This window comes from Lolium rigidum, chromosome 7 (genome assembly GCF_022539505.1).
Source record: "Lolium rigidum isolate FL_2022 chromosome 7, APGP_CSIRO_Lrig_0.1, whole genome shotgun sequence".
NCBI lineage: Eukaryota > Viridiplantae > Streptophyta > Magnoliopsida > Poales > Poaceae > Lolium > Lolium rigidum.
Window position 1 is genome coordinate 28,946,472 of NC_061514.1, and position 18,480 is coordinate 28,964,951.

At 44.0% G+C, this 18,480-nt stretch overlaps 2 long non-coding RNA genes across 2 annotated transcripts; both read right to left on the reverse strand.

Annotated features, from left to right (window-relative positions):
* Nucleotides 1-4,465: 4,465 nt before the first annotated feature.
* On the reverse strand, nucleotides 4,466-11,199 carry LOC124677794. The gene is made up of 4 exons (XR_006994232.1): nucleotides 11,129-11,199; nucleotides 10,924-10,990; nucleotides 5,403-5,493; nucleotides 4,466-4,566 (listed from the first exon to the last, which is right to left on the reverse strand). It is a non-coding gene; the product is annotated as an uncharacterized LOC124677794 (long non-coding RNA).
* On the reverse strand, nucleotides 8,868-10,149 carry LOC124677796. Its single transcript, XR_006994233.1, has 4 exons — nucleotides 10,097-10,149; nucleotides 9,426-9,609; nucleotides 9,180-9,258; nucleotides 8,868-9,088 (listed from the first exon to the last, which is right to left on the reverse strand). It is a non-coding gene; the product is annotated as an uncharacterized LOC124677796 (long non-coding RNA).
* Nucleotides 11,200-18,480: the final 7,281 nt, after the last annotated feature.

Genomic DNA, 18,480 nt, shown 5'->3' on the forward strand with positions numbered 1-18,480 from the left:
CTCCATCCAATATTACCAATATGTTTGGTAATTGGTTGCATGGAGTTGATAGACAATCAAAGGCTTTCATCCGTATTGGGGTCTCTGCCTTATGTTGGTCTATCTGGAGGACAAGGAATGATATTATTTTTAACAAGAAAACTTCCTTTCACTTTTTGCAGGTTATCCATATGGTGTCACACTGGGTCCAGTTGTGGGCTCTTCTGTCACCGGAAGGACAGCGGGATGCTATGGCTCTCTGGATGCACACGGCTCCAGATGGTCGCTCAGGATATCTTGTGCCAGGCTGGCTGGCGTCACAATAGACGGTTACAATGAAGTGTAGTCCGTTTTCTCTTGTTTTCTTTCGCTGGTTGATTCTTGTATCAATCCTAGGCGATGCCTGAATTGTATTAACCTTGTTTGATACTCTATTAATAAAAGGCCGTGTGCATCATCATGATGCAGAAGCCGGGGTCATATTCCCCATTTCGAAAAAGAAAAAGAAAAAAAAATGTATATGTATTGTATGTGTGCACCCACTTTGCAATTGGTTTGGTACTTATGGCTGCTATTCCCTTCAGTGATGGGGATCCAGGTGTCTGCTTCTGAAGGCCCCATCAATCATCCATGCAACAACCATCCAAGATCATTCCAAACCGAGCTGCAAAGATTCATATGTATTTCAAAGGGAAGCTAGAACCGAGCTGCAAAGATTCAGCAGTGGGTTTTGCTTTCCAGTGGACCAGCGGGAGGCTATGGTTTTTGGATGCAACCGGATGCTAGCGGTGCGCAGGACTTCTTTTTCCAGGCTACTGGGTGGCGACATCTTAATAGAATAGCAAATGCATAGCTGGTTGATTCATGTATCGACCTTAGCTTTTCCTTGAGTGTAATAAGTATTGTTGGAATTTTTGAGACTTCATACATCTTTAATAAAGCAAGCCGTGTGTATCTATTGATGCAGAGGCTGGGGCTATGCTCGTTTATCGAAAAAAAGCTAGAATAACCTGATCTAGTGATATAGTGCTAGCAAACGCCACATTCAAATTGCAAGTTCAAGCTTTCGTTTCAACTCGTTGGTGTATGCAGCTCAATAATATGTGCTGTTGCAAAGTGTTGTGTGTACTTAAAATTGAGAACCTGTCTGGCATAACCTTGTTGCCTGCAATGCACTTGCTTTATTGCCTGCATATAACCAAGTTCAGGTTTTTAGTACTGAAATAATTGGGTAACCTATAATGCCTATGTAGTTGACCTCTCATCAGATTCTTAACCAGTTTTTAATTGGCTTACTCTTGGGTGGTTCCAAGAACTAAACAATACGAATGGAGAGCGACTAAGTATGCAAGCATGATATGTTCCATCTTTATATAATTCTTCAGTGCATCAAGTAGTAAACCTGTCTAGCATAACCTTGTTGGACATAATATAATCCTCCCAAGAAGCCACGGACGGTTGGTCTCACCTGAAGCTACAAGTGGATACCTCAATAATCCACGTGGATATGAAATGCCTCATACCTGCACTGCACTTGCTTAATTGCTTGCATAACCAAGTTCAGGTTTTTAGTACTGAAATAGTTGGCTACCCTATAATGCCCATGTAGTTGACCTCTCAGCAGATATTCTTAACCAGTTCTTAATTGGCTTACTCTTGGGTGGTTCCAACTAAACAATAATCGAATGGAGAGCGACTAAGTATACAAGCATGATATGTTCTTTCATCTTTATATAATTCAGTGCATCAAGTAGTATTAATTTTAGGAGAAGGAACAAACAAAGCTGTGCTAAAACTAAAGAGAGCATCGAAGAAAGCCACTCCTGTTGAACTGGAACGTACGGAGGGGAACCAAATTAATTAAGCATCGGTGGTTACGGTTGGCATTTCAGCTTTGAAACCAATCCGCTTGTTTAAATTAGACAAATGCCCCTTTGCCGATAGTGCTCTAGCTTAACAAACGTATAAGCGCGCTACTTCCCGAACTTCTAAGAAATGGAGCCAGTACATGTACACTCGTTTGCTTTTCAGTACCCATAGTACTATATGTATGCCACCTTTTTTAAAAATATTACTAGCTACATGCCATAAGTTTTTATTTTATCTCACTATAGCATGATTTGTTTCCAATGATGCATGATTAGTCTTAAACTTGTGGTTTGTTGGAGTATTTTGTTTAGAACAGAGAATTAAGATTAGTTCCCGGTCCCTACCCGACCGGAGCGACTTACTTGTCAAGTATATGAATTGAATAATATAAATACCAAAGAATATGCAGTTTAGACATGGATCAGTGGATTCTTTTTTTTAGGAAAACTGCAAATACTTATTTGTAATATTGCGTTGGCTAGAATCATGGGCAGACCTAGAGTAAAATCATCCGGTGTCATCGAATGAGCAACATATATTTTTCACCTACAGTTAGGGGTATCACACACTGCAAATTGCTAAATTTATTGAGGAAATCAACTTTTACCCGGTGTCCTGGTAGGTGAACGTGGGTATGCCCCTGGCTAGAATTTAAATCCAGAACATTGTAGCTCTGATATAGAATTGCATGCACTAGCTAGTTCAACCAAAAGACCGATCGAATGAACGTGACTAGATAATTCTATTCAACACTATCCTGATCATCATTTTCGCTGGCATGACCTAGCCTCTGCATCATGTCTGGAAAAGCCAAAGTACGCCGAAAAATCTCCCATTTGTATCTTAATTACGATGTCGACGAATAGCGTCTCGCCACAACGTTTTGGACTTCGCAAGTAGGAGCGTGACCGCTAATTTCTTTTTCTTCATATATGTAATTTCAGATTCATAGGTCACCCTGGGGGAGGTATTGCGCTGGAGATCCGCCCTGATCTCGTGCGATTTGGACTGTGCATGTGCGTCCGCGAGCGACGTGATTAAATGGAACGGATTAGTATCACGTTTCTACCACCGTCCATACATGTGGATGGACAACGCTCAAGACTCGAGGCTTCAGAAAGCTACCTGTCAGCGACGGCGATTGCATCGCCGTCAGCAGTGAAAAACTTTCATGGTGTTTCGAGAGAGAGAGTGAAAGAACACTTTGCTTCAGAAGAACGTGCATGAGCCTGTCTCGTTCCATGTCTCATCCCTTTATCGTGATTGACAGATTGTGTACCCCACAGTGTCTGATTCGTTTGAGATGGTCGTTCGACATACTGTAGAATATAAATACTACAGAGATGTCGCTGGTGTTACTTTCAGAAAATAAAAACAGAGATGTCGATGTAGTGGGTTGACAAGGTTGATCCTATGAATAGGCGCCCTTCTCTGAGCGTGCCGGGTCTCCTGGACATCGAACGGGCCGGGTGTCTGGCAGTCTCTCGGGAACGAGACCATCTCCAACAGCTACTAGCATCTGGGAGGGCTGCCGCAAATCTGTCCCACATTTAATCAAACTAGATGACCTGGTGCGCCCCGGCGCACGGGCAAAAGCAGGACATTATGTAACCATAATGTTTAATAACAAATGGAAAAAGCGATACAATACTTAAGTTGTGTGTAATACAATACCACTATATTCTATTTTGGCTGTAGAGAATAACTGGTCTTAAACATTGTAAACTGGTTGGGGGTACTTCATCTACATGGAAGGTAAATGCCTTTCTTTAGTATTATTTTACATTTAATGGAGATACTATTAAATTCATTTGTTGCAATAATACTGATAAAGACCTTAATTTTGACGATTTTAATCATGCATGTATTGTAAAAGTAAGGATATAGAACTGTGACATATATTCTCCCTGACTTCTCCCTAACTCCGAGTAAACCAAAGCATCCCTCGCTTGCCGGTGAGCTAAAGTAACCGGTATGAATCATACATGCTGTTGAAAAACCAAAACAAAATAAAATATAGTCTTGGGTAGCTAATAGTGTACATAGGTCAACTGCGATAGCATGTATTTCCACATAGGAAAACAAGAGTAGTCCGTAGCACAATATTACATAACATGGATGACAGGGAACCAAGGTGCTTTGTAGTCTGTACAATAATATCTTCAAGTCTTAGTGATTCGGTCTTACAACTAACATTACTCCACTGATTGGTCAAATGACCAGCTTGGGTTTAACATGCTTGATGCCCCAAATACGCTAGTGTCATCCGCAGCAAAAGCAACCTGATCTTGTTACCAAGGAAGTAGACATGATGCATCTTATTCCAATGTAGAGCAAAAGAAGGTAGGCAACCTTAATACCCTCTGTTATTTTGGCTAAGTTTCTTTAGGGCATACTTATTTCAAGTAAAATCAGCTATTGCCTGCACTTTCCTATAAGAAAATACTAATGATATAGAAGGAAAAACTACACACAGAGTTGGTTATGCTAATTTAAAGGTGCTCTATTTGAAGAGCAGATTCTTTTTGAAAATCAATAGCTGAAGGTAAGCAAAATCACAAAGAAAAATTGTGGTCACGAGTAGTGAAAATTAATAGAGGGAAGTTTCAGGAGGGTTCAATCACCTTAGAACATAATTGCCCAGGAACAGGAATGGTGAACACTGACATCATATTTCTACAACACCATCATTGGCATTTCATCAATCAAATCAAGTTCCTGTCGAACGTACTTTTATTGAAACGAAATCTAAGAGTAACATTGTCAAGCATACAAAAATAACTTAAATTGCAGCGAAACCTAGGAGTCACATTATCAAGAAAGCATACTTCAGAGTACATTTTTCAGTGAAGGGAAACTTTAGTACACCATCTGTCTATGATAATAAGTTTGAAGGATGCCATTAAAATGGTTTATTTTTAAAATACCAATATCCCTTGTACGGAGAAAACATACTCAATGTGCAAGAACAGTATTAAGATAATAGTGCATCTTGACTCATAGAATCTTCGCGATGAAAAGTACATTAATAATTTATATCTGGAATATCCAATGTGAGCAAAGGGAACATTCATAAAAGAACCTTGTAGTAACCGGAAAACAATGTGCAAGTAACCGATGTTGCACACAACATGTGTGACCTGACATATTTTCACTCTCAAACTTTCTAAATTCACTCCTTTGTTATTCAAATCCTCTACGGAAAGCAAGGTATTAACGTTTAGGTATACTACTGGACACCATAAAATAGAAAATAAACTGATTGTACATGCAGTAGGCTGTAGGCATGAAGATCCATCACAAGAAATGATAAAAGAAATAGAACAATAGAGCACACTCATTGCAGATTCATTTGGCAGATAACAGAAATCAGTATAATAACAAATCGCAAACAAAAAAATGGACAACCTCTGACAGATTATGTGAGGAAATCTATGAAGTGGGCCAAAAAAGAATTAATTTCACCAGATGACGCAGGTTCTTGGAAAGGCATACTTGTTGTTATAAATAAAAAATAGTCGCTAGACTTAATTTGGATGAACAACATGACTCACTGTTACCCATCTTCCTCCGGATAGGGGGCAACAAACAAAGTACAAAAGCAAACATGTCAGCGGCTCTCCACGCGGTAATATTCGGTCATACCTATAATGCATAACAAATGCTTTGTTTACAAAAACTATCACCATAAACGCAACTCAATATTCAAAGTCTAAGATAAGGCACGAGAGCATACATATACATGATTCATTGTCATTTACCATCTCATTATGATAGTAACGGGTAGATGTAGAGAAAATCCTCACAGGAAACCCTTGTGGGAAGCATTATTGCTTCAGACAGTGCATTGAAAACATGGAGGTTGGTGTTTATCAAACCAGTTGCATGTTATTTTTGGAGGGGAAAAATACATGACTGTAAATAGATGAACAAGATGAAAAGTGCTTTTGCCCTGGATCATTTGCCAAAACTGGAATGCAGCCACAAGCTATTTCCAACACATAAATGAAATAATCCAAGGATCCAAAATTTATATAATCAGAAAACAAAGCTACTTCCTCAAACCAGAGGGGTCACCATCATATCAGAATCTAAACCATGAACTTTAGCTTATTGTAGTATTAAGAAAAACTCGAGGGAAGCAAAGATTTATCAAGCAAAGTAACGAAACATATGTCGATTTTATACACATACAATCAACCATTTCTCTTACTTAGTGAATAGTAGTGGCAGCAGAGGTATTCTGGTAAAAACTAATTTAAACATAACGCTATATTCTTTTTTGACTAATTTAAACATAATGATATATTCTTTTTTGCGAATTCATAGAGCTTTACCGATTATCTGATAGGATTACAATCACTCCAAAGAACATATAAGTAGATGGTCCTACATGAGTGCAGATATGCCAAAATGTCAGTGACGCAGATCTCGATGTAATTGCAGTAATATTCAACTCACATTTGATAACAAAAGGCAAAAAGTAGAGCAGTAGGCAGTATAATGGGAGAAAAGAGAAAAAATTCTTGCGACATCCAGTTAATGTGATATACAAATTGGATCTGCTTAAGTACAATAACCAAATATGAGGTAAGTGTACTCCCTCCGTTCCTAAGCTCAGAACTATCAAACGAGCAGCAAATGCTAAAAATCTGTTTTTAGATAACATTAGAAAAGTACATACATGCCCTGAAAAGTGTTTTGCCTTGAAGCTAAGAAAAATATTTCCGATGTGTGCTAAGGAAAGATAAACGTTAGTAGTTCAGTACCAATGGGAAGATAAATCTTAGTTGTTTAGTACCAATGGAAGTAGTCTTAACATTGTAGAGTGCATTCCCTACTTAAGAATTGCTAAACTGTATTAAACAAATACGCAGACTGCATTTTTACTGAATATCAAATCTGTGAACATGAAAACTTTACAAAAATTGCAGGGTAGTATTCACAACACTGAACACCGTCTACTCAACAATATTAAGTTGGTCAAGGTGAACTAACATTTCCTATCCTTGGAGCAATATCGAAGAGTGAACACAGAGAAGAACAATCCATTCAGCAAAAAAATTATGAGCAGCCACACGCACACGCACTAACCTAAAGCAAATGAATTGTCACGATTGGTCTTTGATTTGTCTGGTAAATAGGGAAAAGAGTCTTTTCGAACCATCACCAAACGACAAAAGAGTTGTTGGTTTCATCAATGCCCACTGGGCAGACCGACTCCCTCTGAAACCTTTTTTTAATAAATAGAAGATAGAAAACGATGCTTCATAGCATAAATTGTTGAGAACATGATATTTATTAGTAACAACTACAGACAATGAAACCAAATGCTTGTAGTTTATCATTTAGAGAAGGAATAACATGATTAAATTACAACAGAATGGGAGCATGCACCTTCTTTTAGGCAGAGAATTAGGGAAGGTCATGCATCTTCCCTTAGCAATAGCCTGACTCAAGTACATGAAAGATGTGTGTCAAACTTTCCAATGGTAGATCAGTTCCATCGATTGCTTCGTACCTTTTTCTAGCCAAGCTCTGATATTTGTGAAATATACCATGGTTTTTAGGGCGGTAAGGCGTACTAAATGGTTCTAAACCCGCTCTGAAGCCTAAGAGCGTGCCTAAGCACCTAAAGTGGGAACATTTCCAAGGCACTGCTACGCCTACGCGTCCCAAGGCGGACACCTTAAAAAGCATGAATATGAATTTTTTTTAAATATGTCACAAAGAAAACTAAATAAAATATTATTTTTGTTGGTCTCATGTGAGAGTCAACTCCTACAACTCTGTTTTATTCCCATAGAGTAGAGATGTCAGCAGAATTATTTAACTAACCGGTTAATACATGGCAATTATAGGCAACCAATATGACTAAGCATTAGGCTATTAAAATGGGAATATATATCAACTATGTTGATTCAAAAGGTTTTTCTCATCTACAGAGAACAGAACCATGAACTCATCAAGAATATTTCTAGCGTTGCATCTCCGTTTGCAGAAGAAAAAAATGATAATAGCATGGGTGGGAATAGTTTCTCCATCAAGATTACCTATTTATCCAAGTGGTTTCCTAATAAAGGTTTAGTTTTGTATCAAAATCCTACCTTTCTGGTACACAAGCATATCTATAAAATTTATAAAATTCAAAAGAGAAGCATAAAAGCAGTATTACTCAAGGAGCATGACCTGGCTGGGCCAACTAACCGAGTCGCAACGACATGCTTGTTGTGTCACCCCAACCAACAACATGTCTTCTCGAATGAATAGTGAATAAACCGTCACCTTGGAACAGGATAGAAAAATACGTAGTTCAATAGTAAGAATTGGTTTTAAAGGGGAAACACAGGTAAAGTTCCAGCATAACAGTGCAACAAAAGTGCATGTTTATTCAAATAGAATCTGCATGGATGAAGATTATTTTAATAAGATCAAAAGTGATAAACATTGAAACAAAGTGATTGAAGGATACTCATAAATAACGAGCCGAGATAACCGCAAAAGATGCTCTAGATCATCACCGTCGCGCCACCTTGCCCTTGTCAATCAGCCTTTAGCAGCTGCGAAAAAGGGGGAAACGAGAGAAAAGAAGGGGATCATATCATAGATTCAGCAGTAAAAGAATTTATCAAAGATGAGCTATATAACAACTAACAGGCTTATAAGGATATATGTAATCTTTGTTGAATCAAAATCAGCTCAAACCTTCCTCATAAACGATGGCCAGCCTGGCTGGCAAGTGAAGAAGTCATGAAGGCTGAAGTCAAGGGTGTCGCTATTGACCGTGTCGCCACCGGAGAAGAGGAATCATGCACCTGTGTCGAGGGCATCGAAGAAGATAAGCATCTTGCAGAACACGTGCGATATCCTCGCCTACCACTTCACAGCATCGACATCCTCTCCTAGGTTCAGAGGCATTTAGGTTTACAAACAAATCATGTAGTAAATTTACGGCTGTAAATATCAGGTATAGATTCTATAATAAGCTTATCCTAAACTCAAAAGAGAAAGGTGGAAGATTGGAAGAGAACACTACAATTCGCATTGTCAAAATACAGCTCCCTGCTCGGCATCGCTCTCGAATAGGAAGATTGCAGTTAGTGATAAAGTCATCATATTATTCAATCCCAAGAACACACAAAAGGGACGAAAATTTTGACATACCTTATGGATGGCTAGGACATCACTGTGGAGGAGATCCTGTAGAACTCAACGACACCTCGAATTGGTTCACCAAGACCTGCTTCAAATGTTAAAAAAAAGAGAGAAGAAATTAATCAAATGAGGTTGGATTAATTATATGCCATAACTGGATGGGGAAAAGAGAGGACCTCTGGTGCAAAAAAAAGAGTCACAGCTTCTTGCAGTTGTAGCCATCGGTGTTTGAATCTACCACCACCCAAAGCCTAGCTGCATAAAATAAAAATAAAGAGTAAATTAGTGAGACAGAAATTAGAGGGAGGAGCTCACGCGAGAAAGTGTAACCAAAAGAGAGGAGAGAGACCATGATGTAATCTCTAATGGGGGAGATGGGCTGTGAAAGTGGAGCAGAGTGAGAGAGATTGGAGGAGGCTCACCTGCCCCGCTTATTTCTTCTGGTCGATCTCCCTCAGCGAGGCCACCATCTCTTGCCTCCAGTCGCACGCGAATCCTAGCAGCTCCCCTTCCCACCAGCATGGACGACGAACCAGACCGGTCTCGAGCGGCTTCTCTTTGTCATTCCCGACCATGGAACAGTTGCTCAAGGACAGAAGGGGTTGGCTGCAAAGAGCTCGAACCTGAACCCCATTTTTTTTTCGAAATGGGTTGCCCCAACCTCTGCATCGCAATGATGCATACGGCCGCTTTTATTGAAACCTGAACCCATTGAGCTCAAGTTTTAAATACTCAGCTTCCAAAAGAAAACCTGAATCGATGGGGTCATAACAACGGCAAAACAAGCATCTGACAAAGAACTAAGACTACTGTTAAAATGTCGTAGCTTCAGGAAAACAAAGCCCAGTTTTTGGTTCTCGCTATTTATAAATTCACCCGCAAGCAGATCACCAAGCACACAAGAACATCATCAGGCAACAAGCTTTAAAAAAAACATCATCGGGCAGTACATCAGCATAAATTAAAAATTGCATATATCGCTCAATCCCTCCAACAATTAACGAAGTACTGTTGGAAAAAAAACATTTAAGCAATACTGGACTCGCGATCTACTACGGAGCTGTTGTGAATGCATAAGGAATTGAATACCAACCTTCTGGACAATCCTTTTTCGCAGTTATCCATAAAGATGGCCGAAGCAACCAGCAGGCATCTTTGTGGTCAGAATCATCGACATTCCCTCTCCATGCTCATCCACCTCAAGGATACATACTCAGCTTCCTCTCCAAAATGCTCCACCTCTGAAACCCATTGGCTTCAAAGAAACAAACCTCCACTCCAAGCTCTCCCCCCTCTAAAATCCTAAATCCTGTGTCAAGTCCATGAAAGATCCATAAATATAAATAAATCTAAACACGGCTGATCTGTAGTACTGTCTCATACTCACCTAACATAGTGGTCTCATTGGACAAAAATGGCCAAATTCAATGGCACTGAGATACTCACAATTATGTACCACACAACGCAACAACAAGATTATTTTTAAGGAATTTGTGGCAAGTAGAACGACTTTCTTCTATCTCTCAAAAGGTTTAAAAAACCACAACTACCAAGTAGCAAGTAGCAATGTAATCTTCTAGCTAATAAGGAAATCATTTTGTCCATCATGTAGTATCGAACCAAGTATTCTAAAAATGGACCAACAAAGCGGCGTAAATAGCAGTACTTGACCCTAAGGCACTGCCGCTGCACTCTTCAAAGAGTTATTCTAAAAATTGTAGAATTGTGCAATTAAATAAATTGTTCTAGTGCAGATATAAATTGTTCTAGTTTGTTAGTATGCAAGATCCACGTCATGAACTTGCTGTCCTCTACAACAGATCCACATAAGTTTTAAACTTTCAGGTGCCAAGCAACATCTTCAACGCCATCATCATGAGAACGTGTTACGGGGTAAACTCCAAATAAAACAACACTCACCTAGGATGAAACTGGGTCGACTAACCATGATATCCTAATTGCTGGCATGTGCAAAACAAAAGGCACCCTACCACAAGAAAACAGAGAACATTATTGCATCCATTATTTGCATCCATTATTGGAAATAACCGTATTAAGCTTCGACATATACTTTTACATGAATCTTAGATGGACCAGGATTTAAAAGACCAACAAGTTGACTCACATCAATTATACATGGAGTGTTCTTGCTCTATCCCAACATGTAGCTGAAAGCGCACCCCAATCCTTGCCCCTAACACCACACACAAAATCTAGTTAAGTCAAACCTCTTGCACCATCTGACCACTCACACTCAAATCTTGACAACCAATAGCCCTTTGCCCTTGCAAGGAACCTGCAATATGTGAACAAATCATTAATTAAAAGAAATACGATAAATTAGACAGTGAGGAGTGCCTAATTAAGAGCGTACTAACATGAAAACCTAGAAAAGCATATGTATATTGGCCTACAATTTTACAAAGCATAGAGCAGAATGTAGATAACTAAAAACTAATTTACTTTTGAGCACCATTTTATAGGAGTAAATTGTAAATGACTAATAGTACCTACATCAGATCAGCACAAGAAGTCAATGTAAATTTCACAACCAGCTTACTTGCTACTACAACACGTACCATCTATCAACATGAAGTTCAGAAAATAATTTTGAATGTGGCACAATATACACATCAATAATCCTCATCGTTGGCATCTACAACATTATCATCCTGAATCCTGACAAAGCACGTACATCAATAATCCGTAATATGCGACAATAGGGGAAAAGCAAGAAATGTTCCAAACAGTTACAACCAATGAAAACTCTATCCTCTGAAATTCCTTGAACCTAGAAGCATATACAACAACGCCCACCTTGCTCTTCCTATAGACTACTGCTCTTCCTTCCGCACAAAAACCTGTAGATATATACAAGAGAGGAAACGTGGAGATGTACCTTGTTGTCTGGTACTTGATGTGGAGGGAGTCATAGTGATGCGCAACATTTTGCACAAAGAATAAACTCTGTTGTTGTGATAATCAAGCTGAACATCAATGATCGGGCGTTTCTGCACTGCTCCCTTTCTGTTCCACCAAATAGAAAGAGTCATTCCTCAGGGGAGACGAAGGAAACCGACAGAAAATGAAGTGAAAGGCATTAAGACATGATAAAAAAATTAAACAATCACCTCCACTCGTGAAAAAATACAAGCAAGAACGAGGGAAACATGCTAGTGATAGAGGAGAAGAGAGGTCAGTAGGATAACCATACATGCAGATAGCCGTCGCTGTCTCTGAATCTTCTGAACACCCAAATCCTAGCAGCAAAATCCTCATGTAAAAATAACAAGAGCTCTGGTTCTGCACAATATCAGACACCCTATAGAAAATAAAACTGAAATTAAAATATGGGGAGGGGGAAGTAGCAGCTCAACCTGCACACATGTTGGAAGCACACAACAAAAACACATCAATCTGAATCTCACCACGATCTTCTCCACAGTGATACTTCTCAAACATTGACAGAGGGTTTTGGATATTAAGGATGCAATGGATCTGGTCTCAGTCAGCCTTACCCAGACCACCTCGACGTCCGGCAATGCTGCATCAACCCATTTGCTTGTGTTAAACAATAAGAAAAGTAAGGAACATGCAAAATTAAATAGAAAAACAGGAGCCTCTCATGTGAGAAAAAATAGCCCATGCTCCAGGCAGCCATGGCACGAGCGCTGCATCCATAACATCCATGATTTCGCCTCATGGACTCCACCTCTGCATCTCCCAACAAAAGAATGTCTAGCAATAGAGAGACAATGAGCGGAGGGGGGAAAAGATGGGGAGAAAATCACCTCACTAAACTCGCTATCAGCTGCACACGCTGGTCCGCGGAGTGACACTCCCTGCTCCTCACGTGTGGACCTGACCACCACTCCGTTGCAGAGTCGCCCCGCATCGCTCGCGCTCGATTCCGCCCAGCAGCTGCCCGATATCCACCCTTCTCCGCGCCTTCCTAGCCCAACTGTTGCACCTGACCACCGCGACCGGCCGTCCGGCGAGCCTCCGCCACCGTCGCGCCGCGTGTTCAGCCGTCGAGCCGGCCACCGGTCTCAGCCGTCAGCGCGTCCGGCCGTCCGGCGAGCCTCCAACGGACGAGGCGTCGCTGCCGACCTCCTCCGTGAGCGCTCCTCTGACAACTCCTCCAGCCCATGAACGTGGCCGTCCCCGTCCGACTCCATCTCGGAGGAGAGGCGGCGTGCCGCTAGACGCCATAGGCACACCCACCACCAGCCCACCACTGCGCAGCACCACGCCGGCTCACCGCATCGACGGCCGCCGCCTCCAGCGCACAGGTGTTATCACCAGAATTTAACCGACTCAGAGGTGGGCCGCAATCAAGATGGGCTTAAAGGAAGTATACATGGAGGATTACGTGAATTGGCCTGTTATACCAAGTTGGGTTTAATTGCCCTTGTATCTGTAAAATATTAGATCGCATCTTAGTTTAGAAAGTAGAATCTTACCCGTGCACGTGCACGCCCACATTAGAAAGTCCGCTGGACTATAAATATGTACCTAGGGTTTATGGAATAAACAACAACTCACGTTCAACCCCAAACAAACCAATCTCGGCGCATCGCCAACTCCTTCGTCTCGAGGGTTTCTATCGAGTAGCGACATGCTGCCTAGATCGCATCTTGCGATCTAGGCAGCACAAGCCCCACGTTGTTCATGTGTTGCTCGTACTGAAGCGCTTTTGATGGCGAGCAACGTAGTTATCATTAGATGTGTTAGGGTTAGCATTGTTCTTCGTTTAAGCATGCTTACGTAGTGCAGCCCTTGCATATCTAGCCGCCCTCACGCCTATCTCAGGTGTGGGGGCGGCACCCCGCTTGATCATTATTTAGTAGATCTGATCCGTTACGATTGCTCCTTGTTCTACAAGGATTAGTTTAATATCCGCAATAGTTAGGCCTTACAAAGGGGGAGGATCCAGTGGCACGTAGGGTGGCGTTCGCAAGTCCTAAACGAGGATGTTCCGAGGATCAACTTCATGTTGGTTTTTATGCCTTGTTTAGGATCGGCTTACGAGCACCGTGCGTGGCCGCGAGGCCCAACCTGGAGTAGGATGATCCGATTATGCGGTGAAAACCCTAAATCGTCGTAGATCTCATTAGCTCTATCTTGATCAAGCGGGACCACCAAGTATTCGTGCACCCCGTACGAATCATGGGTGGATCGGCTCTTTGAGCCGATTCACAGGATAACCTGAGAGCCGATCGAGGCTCGTATTTAACGTTTACATGTATGCCCCGCAGAAACTAAGCGAGGCATCCCCATCACCTTCCTGGCCGGGTATAGGTCGGGTGGCACGCCCTTGCACTTCGCATCGCCGCGTGTGACCGGAAGAGCATTGCGGGCCGTCGCTCGGAGGGGTCTCAGCCAGCCGCAGCTCTAGGCTCTTCCCGGCTCTACGGTGTTGACAAGGCCGCTGCCCGCCGGTGGGTTTTGGCAGTCAACACATTCTGGCACGCCCGGTGGGACCATCTTCTACATCAACCACATCGCCATCTACATCTGAGATGGCGGACGGCACGCCAGTCACCTACGAGGAGCTGCCTGACGAGCTCAAGAAGCAATACAACGAGATCAAGGCCACCCTCGAAGCCGACCTCATCGGCTCCTTTCAGAGAACCCGTTCCCATGGCATCAGATGGAAGGGATTCTCACCGCAAGGTGCACTCGATGGGATAGACCTCTCTACCCCGTCGGAGGAACGCACCAGGGGACTGCGGCAGGAGATCAACTACTTGGTGGCTCACTCGCTACATCGCCACTCGAAAACTTGGTCAACGTGTTGGAGCGTGTCGCTCTGCGCGTAATCCAGGAGATCATGAGCCACCAGTACTCGCCGTCAGGACCAGCTCTCGGGACTCATCAAGGAGAGTTGCCACTCCAGTCCCGTCCACCGCTGCCATATGCGTTGGCAGCACCCGCTGAAGTGCCGACTACACCGGCATTCCTCGTCTACAAGATTGGTGGTGACCCTAGTGACTACCGAGTTCTTAATGGAGGCGCCTAAGGAGATCCCTCAAGGATACGCGTGCACGTATGTGCCGGATTGTAGTGACTTGGGCACTCACGAACCAGGCCACAACATCGGGGACTCCGGCGAAGACGGGAGAAACGTCAGCAACAGAGCTTGAGAAGCAGACGTGGCTAACTAAGTACGCCACACCGACGAAACTCCCGAGCCCAGCTCCTGCAGCTGGCTCAGAGCTGGAAAAGCAGACATGGCTGGCTAAGTACGCCACCCCGGCGAATCTTCAGAGTGCAACTCCTACGGCCAGCACAGCGGATCAGATCAGTACCATATTGAGAGACCAGTTCGGCATGGTGCCGAAAAGAAGGGCAGTCGGCTATTCCAAGCCGTACCCCGACGATTACGAGATGATCCCGCTGCCACCTAAATATCGGCTCCCTGACTTCTCCAAATTCAGTGGATCGGATGGCTCCAGCTCCATCGAGCACGTCGGCCGATATTTGGCTCAACTAGGACCGGCTTCGGTGTCGGATCAGCTACGCGTGAGGCTCTTTTCACAGTCCCTCACGGGATCGGCTTTTGGTTGGTACACCTCTTTGCCGACAAACTCCATCCGAGTCTTGGAAGCAATTGGAAGAACGAGTTCCATATGCAATACCATTCGGAAGCTTCCGAGTCCGGCATTGCCGATCTAGCACAACTACGTCGAAGCGCGGGGAAACGGTGACAGAGTACATCCGAGCGCTTTAGGAATCTTAGGAACCGATGTTATTCGGTTCGTATAACCGAAAAGGAAGCGATCGAGTTGGCGGTAGCCGGACTTGCAACACAGCTCAAGGACATGGCCTCCCAAGCGAGATTATCCCCGGCGGCGCACATGGTTCGAAACTATCAGCATATGAACAGCGCCACCCGGACTCGTACCAAGACAAGTTCAAGCGTGCAGTAGTCATGGTTGATACGAGAGGAAGATGAAGTGCTCGCGGGAGACCAAGAAATAGCAGTGGCTGAGTGGACTCGGGGAGGAACCCCGTGTCCCGCAAATGGGTAAAGCCACCGGGGCCGCCCGGGGGATTTGATTTCGACGTGACCAAGACCGAGCAAATCTTCGACCTCCTGCTCAAGGAGAAACAGGTTGACGATTCCTGAAGGTCTCAAGTTCCCCACGGCGAAAGAGCTAAACGGAAAGCCGTACTGCAAATTCCACAACTCGCTTTCCCATGCCACCAACGACCGCCGGGTGTGGCGCCAGCACATCCAAGCGGCGATAGAGAAGGGGCGGCTAATTTTCAACCAGTACGCCATGAAGGTCGACACCCAACCCTTCCCCGCCGTTAACATGGTGGAAGTCACCTACCCTGAGGGTTGCCAGCCAGGTCCCTCGTTCAGCATCAACATGGTAGGACCCGGGAACCACTCGGCAAAGATGGAGATGAGGGCAGCTGCTCTCATAGCAAGGATACAGAGGAGGCCGCTCCACGCGATCGGCTCCGTCATGATGGCAAGCGCTATGTCACGGAGGGAGAGGTGAAGAATATAAGATATCAGCGACCCCTCTCTGATCACCTCCTCAACAAATATGTGAGTCAGTATGACCAACGCCGGCGGTCCAACTATGATGATAGAGGAGATCGTCTGGCTAGAGAAGCCAGAAGATATCGTCGGCATAATCGCGATGAGGAGGAGCACGAGCGCTGTGCCACGGAAACATCAAGGGAGCAAGATGACAACGCCAGACACTGGGACTGCCCTTTCTTCAGACACTGCTGGGATTCAGGAATGAGCCGATTGCCCACAATCGGCAATTGCCCAGAATGCAACAAGAAGAAGAAGGAGGCAGCCAACGTGTCTGTGTTCGAGCGCCTAGGGTCTCTCCCGCCACAAAGCAAACGCGCTGAGTCACCTCGTTGGGCAGATCTTGAGGATTCAGAAGACGAGGGAGAAGTGGAAGAAGACAGGTACCACCGGCCAAGGTGGTGCCCTGACGGACTCAGCCGTTCCCAAAAGCGCAGGGTTCGGCGATTGCGCGGCCCGGAGGAAGCCGAAAGGTTATCCTGCATACGCTAAGGAAGGCACGACCTGATCTGGCTGCAAAGGTTCAGCGAGCCCTGGATGAAGAGGGTCGTCCACGGAAAATGGAGTGGCGCCCTAAACAGAGGAAAGCCGATGATGAGACATCGGCTGGCACAAACATGGTACTCGTCTTACCGACAGAGCTTAGTGCTCCACGACTCTACGGTGCGCTCAAGGTGGACGACAGCAAGCGCATCAAGTCAGAAGTTGGGTTGGTGTTATCCAGCCTGACCGAATAGCGAGATTAATCCAATGAGCAAACCAGGCGAGGCTGATCCTTGTGATCGGCCCCAAAAAGTTTATGAAGGGACATTACAGGACCTTCAGTCAGCTCTCCAATGAATATGGAGGCCGATTCCAGCAATCGGCCAAAATTACTTTCACCACATGTTCGCTTGCGTTCAGCACCGATCTGCCGAGCGGTGGCCACGTCGGCGGACGAGAGTCGGCGTGGATTTTTGCGGAGCCGACGTACAAGTGCAGGTGCCCTGGCTATCCATACAAGCCGATATCTGCACGGTCATCCAACGAGTATCGGCTCGGGGGGCATATAATCAGATGAACATGTGCAGATAAGACATGTGAGAACATACGTGCAATGAAACATTGGGGGCCGATTAAGAAAAATCGGCCAAATAAAAAAAAATATATGAAAATTCGAAAAATTTCGAACACAGCCGATGCAGCAGACATCGACTTAAGGATATGAAAGCCGATGCATGGCCATCGACTCAAGGGGAGTAACTGTTACGATCAGAGGGTCAATGGAGCACAAAGGGAGATTTTTTATGAAGGAACTCCTCAATGGAGCAGTTTGGAAGCTCAGATCCTCTCTTCAAGAACAATATCAGGAGCAGCATGGGCGGGCGGATCAGGTCAAGGATGGATTGCATTAGATTCACCAAAGGAAAGAGGCCGATCTAGCCAGCAAGAACTAAAGAAGCTCGGGGGGCAGCTCACCTTGAAGGCTTTCCGCTTAGAGAAGCCGATTTGTGTTCAAATCGGCTGGCGCTGCATAAGGAACTTCCCCACACACGATCAAGCCCAGGTCTATGCAGCTCATTTGTGTGTCCTCGTCTCTGTTTTTGCCTTGGCTGAGACTCGGGGGGCAGCAGGCCTGGTAGGTGCTCTATTGAAGGACCGATTGAAGTACCATCGGCTGATCTTCGTTGCAACCTTCTTCACAAAGCGATGAACGCTCGCTAAGGAGTTGAAGAATAGAAGGATGAATGTCGAAGGACCGATGCGTTGTTATCGGCTCATTACACATTGGCAAAGGGGACGAATCGGCAAGGTCAGTAGGAGAGGTAAATCGGCTCAATCAAACTCAGAGGAAATCGGCAAAATCAAATTGGGGAACAGTTCTTCATTGATAGGCGAGATTTCTTACATAAAGAGCTAATTGCTCTCAAAAGGAAATA